General features: G+C 46.9%; 1 protein-coding gene across 2 annotated transcripts in view; it reads right to left on the minus strand.

Moving 5' to 3' along the window:
- Positions 1–9,339, minus strand: part of GLI3 (GLI family zinc finger 3) — a 305,949-nt gene extending 296,610 nt beyond the window's left edge. For both annotated transcript variants that reach the window (XM_055085097.1, XM_028490211.2), the window contains exon 1: positions 9,273–9,339. The gene's annotated coding sequence lies outside the window, so the exon portion shown is untranslated. The remainder of the gene's footprint in view (positions 1–9,272) is intronic.
- Positions 9,340–9,761: the final 422 nt, after the last annotated feature.

The raw sequence follows: 9,761 nt of genomic DNA on the forward strand, positions 1-9,761 counted from the left end.
CCCCCTCAACCGCCGGCGGGGGGGGGGGGGGGGGGGGGGGGGGGGGGGGGGGGGGGGGGGGGGAAAGACCTGCAATGGAAACAGCACTCCCCCACCCCACCCCTGCAAAGCCTCAGGTGGCCCTCTCTTTAGAGTGGCCGCTTGGAGCTGCAATTAAAAAATACAAAAACAAAACAAAACCAAACAAACCAAGAACTTTCATCTTTGCAAAGATAAGTTGTCATCTGTGTGCTTCTTTTTCCATTTAGTAAGCAGTGGGCTGTGGTCAGCGCTACCTGGGAGCGCCCGCATACTGCGCTTCCACGCCAGCTTCCCTTCTGTTCCCCGCACGGTTCCAGGGACCGCGTCTTCACACCTTGGCCGCGTCTCCGCGTCCCAGCCGCCTCCACACACACACACACACACACACACACACACACACAACACACACACACACACACACACACACACACACACACACACACACACACACACACACCACCCCCGGGATCCCGGCGTCGCCGTGCGGGCCCCGCTCCCCGCACGCGGTCGCAGTCGGTGCAGCGGCGGACCCGGGGCGCCCGCCTCGTCGTCTGCTCCCTCCCCGGCGCGGGCAGACCCGGCCGCAGCTGCCGGTCCGCGCCCCAAACCCGGAGCGCCCGGCCGCGCAGCGCGGGCTCCTCGGAATCGGCCGGCCCCGCTCGGATCCGCCCTCCCGCAGCGTCTCCCCCGGGAAAGCGCAGAGCAGGGGCCGGACGATCGGAACCCCGCGGGGCCTCCGCCGCCCGAAGAGCAGCCCTCTGCACTCTGCACCACCCCGGTCACCGGCTCCCCGGGCACCGGAAAACTCTCGGCACAACTGGGCAGCATCTCCAGCAGACAGTGGTCGGTGGCCGCCCTGCATGCAGTCACACAGCTGCTTCACTGGCTGAACTCGGAGGCAACTTTCCGGGCACTTTGCAAGGCATCAACGTCTGTGCGTCACTACAATACAACACCGCGGAACCCTTGACGTCTTCAGGAAACCCCTGGCTGTGTGCGTCACTTCACCATACTTCTAACTCGCTTCACCGGCTCTTAACCCCGTTCCAAATGTTGTTCGTTCATCAGCTGCCCTACATAGATTAGGTGTGGTGAATGGTATAGGCACAGACCCATCTCATGGGCTCTCGGGGAGGAGGGCCCTCAGTGGGGTTCCAAAGTTCAACCTTAACCACGAGGCTTTCGACAGTAAATGGAGAGCGTGAGAAATCACAATTCTGGGAACATGTGCAAAAATCAGCCTTTCCCCTCGCAGATCTCTGCAGTGAACCCTGGGAATGCGCATACAAGTAGGATTCCATGATGGGTTAAACCCTTAACAATGTTCAAAAGGAAGCACCAGTGCTAAAACCAACGTCTGAAATGATGTTTGAACTGTATAAAATGACTGTCTAATCGAAGGTGAAATGAAACAGTAGTTATAAACTGATAATGCACCCTTTGTGAACAGCAGACTACTTCATGTATTTCCCTAATCCGGCTGGTTTATTTTTCAGTGGCCTGAATTTGGGTTTTCCTTCTTTCTTTTCTTAATGCATTTAAAGATTTAAAACAACTAAGTTAAAAGCCTGATCCGTGGCAACCTGATCAGTTTCTGATGGGTTAAAACAGCTCTTGCCAGGGAGGGATCAGAAAAAAGAGGCATTCCAGGAGGAAGGGCAGCGCTTTGAACAGCATGGCGATTAGGCCTTAAGTGAGAAATGATTCTCTGCAACCCAGGGAACTCTTTGCTCAAGAGGAGTAAGACTTTCCTCCAGAGAAAGTACCTTTACTTACACCTGCCCGTATATTTACAAGCTGAATGATCTTCCTAATATGCTAATATTTCAAAAATCCAGAAGAACTAGCCTATGTAAGGATTTCTAAGGAGCTGAATGTCACTGAAAAGTGACATTTCTCTCGTACTGTATTACTTAATAGCAGATTACCTGCTCCTTCAAGACGCCAGTCTGAGAGCAACCGTTGAGGTAAAATTCCTGTTAAATAGTTATACCTTCCTGCAGCATTAAAATTCAGTTCCTAAAGAACATGACTGCTCTAGGAAAAGTGGGTTTTTTTGAAAATCAAGAAGCACAAACTAATGCTGATTTTAACTTTTGAGCAATTCTAGAAGGTGAGAAACAGCATGAGTTTCCATGAGCAAAATTTAGGGAATTTGAAACATTTCAGTGGATTTCATGTAATCATGCTTTCCAGAAAGTCTCTTATAGGTTGGTAATGTGGTTGATGTTTCCTGGTGCTCAAAATACCTTTCGGAACTTATAGTCAATTAGATATGCATAACTTCTGTGACACACCAACAGTTCCCAAGATTCCTAAGGCTTCCTCTCCCTCCCCCGTCTGCATTGCCTTTCTTTCCTGCGAGCTCAACTCCGTAAGTTCTTAATGAAATCTTCATGAATTTTTAACTACAGTATTGTTAAATGTGCAATTATTTTACCTTTACATGTGATTCCCCCCGCCCCCATAATTAGGAAAGCCTAAAGCCCTAACTGCAAGTAAGAAAGCTCCTATCTGTTCAAGTTGCCAAAAATGGTCTTTCGTAGCCCAGAGGGTTCCCCAAATCTGCTGCCTATTGTTTTCGGATCTTTCCTTCCCAGTTTCTGAAGCTCTTAAATCTCAGATAAACAGTATTCATGACAGACGCGTTCCTCGTAAGGGACTGGAATTACTCTAAGGGGAAATAATTGCCGGGCTATGGACTGAGTTGAGTTTTAGTAGATTAACTACATCTCAGCTTTTAAGAAACCCATATATTTAAATTCAACTACTGAAAAGCATATTTGACGTGAAGTCATCATTGCTACTAGCGTTGAAATCACAATTACATTTTGTGTGCCAGTTTTACTTTTCTGCCATGTGTATTTAAAAGGAAAGATCATCAGCTACTCGGACTTTCTCTGCTGCCAGGACTTTATGAGAAACATTTGACGGGTAAAGGTCTCTATTTAATACTTGTTACTGTTTCTGAGTTTCGCAAAAACTATGAAACAGCAGTTCGGTGTACTTTGGTTAGGCTTTGCAGGAAGTGCCCTGCATAGCAGGTGCCATGAAGGAATGAGCTGGCACCCCAACTTTCTGTGGGCTTGCTGGAGACAGACAATCCTCAGACAGAAAAGGAGATCTGTAAGTCAGTTATCGGTCTACAGATCCGCTAAGCCCATGAAAACTGCATCTCCCTTAAACCTACGTGTATCACGAGAACAGCACGACTGCTCAAAGGTGACCCTTGTCTCACTTCCCTAAGGTGTACAGGAATTAAAAGTTTTCACACAGTTTCAGAAGAAAAAGATCCCTAAATTTAAACATCCTTCTTAGAGAACTTCTGTAACTTTTGGTTCCTAGAATCGGGTGTGCCTTTACAATCAAGCTTAAGAGAGTAGAATACATGTTCTATGAATAGGAATATACTTTTAAACCATCACAAATATGAGACCAATATCTGTTGGGTGTTAAAATCAGCTGGAGATCTCCCAAAGATACTTATTTTTTTTGTCTGGTACTGTTCATCATACTTCATCCTCCCGATTTTTAAACTGGGGATTCTTGAATCTTAACTGCAATTTGAAAAGCACTTTTTTCATAATTTAAGGATTTTTAATCAGGGCTTATTCAGTAACAATTACCCCCTGGTCCACTCAGCCTATAAACTTTGCAGAATTCTTCAGCCGTCTTACCTTTTGGCCCCTGCCCATCACCAATCATGTACAAAACCGCCAATGCAAGCTATACCTAACGATGCACCCTCCCAATGAAATGCCCTGGTGGGGAATTTCATTTGAACCTCACAGTTCAAACAGCAGATGTTGTCCTGAAGTGGCGTGGCCTGGTCCACGCTCCATGCAGATTTCCATACATCTTAGTTCATTAAGGCTTCATTCTTGAGCTGCTGCCTGAGGTTCCTCGACACACAGGTGACTCCCTTGAGACGGAATTGTTCTTTTCTAAAATACCACAAGCTGAAATCGGGAATATGGTTTAACTGCTTCATTCCTTCATTACGACAATTTGAGAATTAGCTTTCATCTGAACTGTGAGTTTTCAGTCTCTTTTTGTAAAAATCCATAGTTTGTAAAATGTACAGCACTCTGGAATATTGTTAGGTGTTTTATGCAATCTCCCCCAAAAGTTCAAGTAGCTAAAGCTGCAGATTTCCACATGAAAATAAACAAATAAGATGTCACACTGCCTTCTGAAGGTACTCCAAGAGACAGAGATTTCAATAAAAGGACACTTATCTCCCATTATTTAATTTCATTTTGCAGCGTAAAAATTACCCAAATATACCAACAAATGCTGATGTTTCAAACATACTCCTGTGTCACATACACACACACACACACACACACACAAAGACACATGCCATCACCGCCCCCCCCACCCACAAAAAAAAAGGAAAGAAAAGAAAAGCCCACTAGCTCTTTGAGGCTAGCAATCAATCCAGTTTACTGCAGGTACAATTTACATGTACACTGCACGCCACAACGAAACCACAGTGTGATGCCAATAGAGCCCTTAAGAAAGTTTTCCCCTAAATCTCTGGAAAGGAGCTTTAAAAGAAAGCGAGGATTACAGTCAGCTAGAAGGTAGGGAGGGGACTTACCTCAAAACCAGCCAAGCAGAAATCAGAGCAGTAATTCTACAAGTCGACAGAGTACACTTTCAAGGCTATAATGGTGTGAAGAAGTGCTGGGCCACATGGCCTGAAGGCAGCGCTAATACCCTGATGACTGATGCCGGCCCGGGCAGACAATGAATTTGGGGCTTGAAAACTAACAGAAACCATGCAGTACTTTGACAAATGGGCTTTCACAATTTCATTCATTGAATAACCTTTAAGCACAAAATTGGCTCCAGTTCTCTTGGGAATTATATGACATGTCGTTGGACGATGATGTGAGTATTTTCCTTTTTTAATTATGACTCCGTATGCAAAATGCAAAAGCACCCTAATGTGAGGACACAACTCCAGATACTGCAGATGCATATGTGGAACTCAACACAATATTGCCTTTCAGGAGGGGACTGGAACGTTCCAATGCCACCTTATTAACTAGGTAATGGCCTGTTCATTCAGTTTCTTTAGAGAGCCATAGATTTTTCTGGGACGTTTTCTTGGGTTGAAATATACACACACAGAACAAAAAACACTTTCACATTAAAGAAAAAAAACAAACAAACCCGAAAGTGGTCATGAGTAGCTAAGAAGTGTGGCACTAAAATATAGTGCATTTAGAATTACAAGTGGAAAAAGTCTAAGTTTAAGGGGCGAGGCAAAGGAAAAGTGCCTTGAAACAATTGAGACACCACGTAAGGTTTGCAATCGAATACACTTGGCAACACAGTTAACATCCGATTTCTTCCCAACGGCTCCCCTCCCTTATAACCCTGTAAAACCAGCCCTTAGATGGAAAAAATCATAATTTTGGCCATTTCGAAAGAGAGCATGAAATATCTAGAGTGTCTCTAAATTAACAAGTACCACTTACTGTTAAAGCATTGCCTTTAACAGCTTCTAAAAACTTAAGAAAAGGATCTTAAAACAGGAAGCTTAGTGAGCCCATAAACCTGTTATTGGAGCCAGGAACACATAGCATATTTAATCTGCAAACTGTGAGAGTCTACAGTGATTTCAGCAAGATCTGAGGCATGCCCTCAAGGTTTGCTGGGATCTGGGATTAGGGGGTTGATAAGAACCTCTACTGCCCACGGACATGTTTTTCTTCTGCAGTTAAACACAAATGCACAGAGACGTTTGACTGCTGCTTGGCGTTACTGCTCAAGTTATAAAAAAGCTTTGCAGCTCCTTTTGCTGTCACTATATCAAAGTTAAAAAAAAAAATCATCAAAGTGTGAAATTTCATTTAAAGTCTTTGCCAGTCTACAGCTCTATTTCACAGGCCCATCAAATAAAAGCAGAGATGAAAAATACACTGAAAGTGCTTGAGAAAAGTTTGTGGTGCTTCCCCTGCCCTGTTGTTGTTTATTCTGTCTCCCTTTATTTGCTTTGAAACTAGAACAAATCAATTTTCATCTGGAAAAATGACAACAGGAAGTGAAGGGCAGCATCTTCTAGTAGCCTTTAATGGAAAGACAACCTGAAGAAATTATAGAGTGGAATCTTGTGCTTAACAAATGAAATAGACACACACACACACACACGCACGCACAATTTCTTCTACAGTCATGTCAGCATTTTAATTGACTCTCATGATATAAGTTGGCAGAAAATTTCTTGAATCTTCCAAAACAAATCAGACCGACTATAGAATATGGATGCCAGCAAAACTAAAACCTCCTTCAAAGAATTCTTTAGCTGGGGATTTACAACAATTGCATAAAGAAGAAAAGGCTGACTTTTAAGATAATCTACTATAGTCTAAAAGCATTAACATTCCATTACTAAGGTTTTCTTGAGGATTTCATGACTCACTGATTCACTTTGCCTTCAAGACTGGTTTTGCTTAGTACATTACTGTCTCCATATAAGTGAGTGCATGGTACAATGATCATTAAATTGTTTCCTTTCGTAAACTCCCAAACCCTATCCTTAAAAAAGGGGCACCAAGGGGAATCTCAGTAAGCAGGACACCTCACATAGATTGTAAGGACCCCTAAATGGCAAAGCACAGAGGAAGTCTGAAACCCTTACAGCATGCAGGTAATTAAGAAAACTGGCCAAGAAACAAAGGAAAGTTCAACTTTTAGGCTTGGGCATCAAACTGATAAATTAATGACTCTTTCATTAAATAAGTAATGAAATAATTCACCAGAGTCATTTTTCATCAGTACTGAATTTTCTCATTTCTGTCTGTAGTCCTTTGCAATTTCGACATACTGGAAAAATGTGTTTATGTCAGGGTTCGATCAAGGAACACAAACATGTTAAAGGTACCGGGAAGTCGTAGGTATCTGAGTCGAATCTACTAGCCTTTCATAACAATACAATCTATACCTTTAAAGTGCTTCTGCGTGTGTGAAATTTCACTGGACACCTCTCACATTGGACCTACTCAGGCATCTGAAACCAAAGCTTCCCTAGGTTGACTTCAAGAATCATATACCCTGAAAGGATCTCCCCTTAGGCAGGCAGTTTCTAATTAAATAGCTTTTAGCATAAAATAAACCTCTTCTCCCTATAAGTATGCTATTACAACTAATTTCAACGTTAGTTCATGTTTGTTTCAGGTCTGACTATAGTCCAACTGGCCAAAGTGTTTGTGTTCCAGGTTAAGACCAATATTTCCTAACATAAACAAATTCTTTAGATACTTCACACAGTTTACATTGTAAAGCCAATCACCACTGCTTTAATAAAGCCCCTCAACTGAAATACTGTTCTGCTTCAGAAAGATGAAGCGATCTTGAGGTTATTTCGCTACTTTGAAACATAGCATTTTCCTCCTTCAAAATAATCTTGACACATGTAATTAAGAAACTGTCAGACCATTATTAATTTTTAATTTAAAACCTAAATGAAATAATTACAGGAATCAATCAATAAGGCACCTATTCAAATTACAGAGCAATTACATAAATACTCAAAATTAATACTTTAGGCCAATTCTTGAAGATTTCCGTCTATAATATGCTAAGACTTCAAACAACACAAAAAGTGTAACATGGGCACCATGAAGAGTTCCTGCCTTGAACAGACAGAAAGGACCATGGCAGAGGGCCACACGGGCCATGCCCAAGGCACTCAGGCTGGAACCCTTTTTAAAAGTTAATTGATTTCCACCAGGCACTTATTTCAGGGATCTCAAAAACATCCCAATTCTGTCCAAAATCACATTGGGAGGGAAAAGCCTAATTACCGCGAATTTCCAGCAAAGGGCTCTGCAGAGACGAACTGGGGAGAAGGAAGAAAGATAAAGGAGAGCAGAAGGTGTTTTCTAGAACCAGCCCGGCAAATGGCACTGCGCAGGTCTCTGCACAGCGGCCGACCCTCCATACCTCCGACTAAAGGGCTCTTTTACTTGGAGATGCGGACAGTCCATCATTTCAAACTGAAATGGCAGCTGGAAAATGTGGAACAGCTGGCAGAGAGCTGGGAGAAAATGTTTTACATAAATATATGTACATATAAGCTGGCAGAGGGCCACGAGCGCTGTACCCAAGGCCAGAGTCTGTTCGAGACTGCACACCCGGGAGATGAGACCCCGGGGGCGGGCGGGAGGAGTTTCGGGAGGATGCCTCCTTCATACTCTGTCTACACGGGGTCAGCAAGGGAAGCGTGGGTCCAGATGCTCTCGGGATGGCATCTCCCAAAGGAGGTGTAATCAGGGACGTGAGCACAAAGTTCAGGGGAGGATAAAAGGCCTGGGTGTGCGGTGAAGCTTCGGCATCTGGCAATCTGCTTAGAAGTCGCTTCACAAACTCTCCAAGTTTGGGTAAATATTTATTCCCTCTCCACCTCCTCCCGGCCCTGTGCCCTCTGCAACTCCGAAAAGTAACTGTCCCCTGCAGAGTGATTCATACCCAACTCTGCTCGGTGAAAATGCGGCCTCTTAAATGATTATTGCAGGGGCCACGGTTACCCCCCGCCCAACTTCCACCGCTCACTCCCTGCAGCTTCTAGTGCTTTTCTTTCTTTTGTTTTCTTTTTTTCTTTCTTTTATTCTTTTTTTTTATTTTAATGCTGTCCCTGGAAAAGAAAAGAAATGAAAGAATCCCAAATCATCCACAGATGGTACAGCTTTCACTTTTCCTCTCTCAGGACGGAGGCGCGCCGCCCTCGGATGGGAAGCGCAGGCTGGAGGAAGCCCCCGCCGCGGCGCTCCCCGCGCGCACCCACCTCGCCGCCCGCCGCCTTCCGCGCCCGGCCCCCCGGGGGGGATGCAACAGTGCGAAGGCGGGCGCCGGGGCCCCGGAGGCTAGCGGAGTTCCTTTAAGCCCTCGGGGTGGGGAGTAGGGGCTTGGGGCGCCGCCGCCGCGGCTGCTGCAAACTTCTTTCCCCCCCCCCGCCCCGTCACGACCTGCCCCAACTTCGGGAGGTGAAATTCTCCAGTCCGTCTCCGGATGGCCGCCGAGTCAGACGCTGAGAAGGGGAGCAAGAGGGGGCGAAGGGAACGCTCCGACGCCTTACCCGCTGCTCCCGAAATCTGGGCGCCTCTAGACAGCCATATTCAGTTCCTCCCGCGCCCCCCGTCGGGGACCCCCCCTGTCGACCCGGAGGCGCGGGCGCGGCCGCCGGAGCGGGCTCCCGGGTGCGGAGCCGCGCGAAACAAAGAACTTCGGGCGGGACGTACCTGCGGCGGCGGCGGCTGTCAAGTCCCCGAACTTCCCATAGACCCGCGTCCGGGGCGCGGGCGGGCAGCTCCGGGCTCCGCGCGGCCGCGGGCGGCTCGGGCTACGGCGAGCGGCCGGGCAGGACGCGGGGGGCGCCGGCGGCGGGCATGGTGCGGCGCAGGCGGCCGCCGGGCGCGCGGGGAGGGCGGGTCGGGGCGGCGAGGGGGCGCGAGGGCGACGGTGCGAGCGCGCCGGCGGCGGTGGCGGTGGCGCTGCCCCTGCCCGCTCCCGCCCGCTCGTGCGGCTCCGGCATCGGTTTCAGGGATCGTGTAATCCGATCCCTTCTGACTCACAGGCCCTGAGTGACAGTTCTGATTTGGTTCACCCGCGGGAGGGAGGAGAAAGAGAAAGAAAGAAAGCCCCCACCGCACTCCCCTCCTGGCATCCAATCGACTCTCTGGAAGAAGGTCCCATCCCGGCCTGGAAACCCGCGCGGGCTTGGAGGCGCC

Source organism: Physeter macrocephalus, chromosome 5 (genome assembly GCF_002837175.3).
Source record: "Physeter macrocephalus isolate SW-GA chromosome 5, ASM283717v5, whole genome shotgun sequence".
Taxonomy (NCBI): domain Eukaryota; kingdom Metazoa; phylum Chordata; class Mammalia; order Artiodactyla; family Physeteridae; genus Physeter; species Physeter macrocephalus.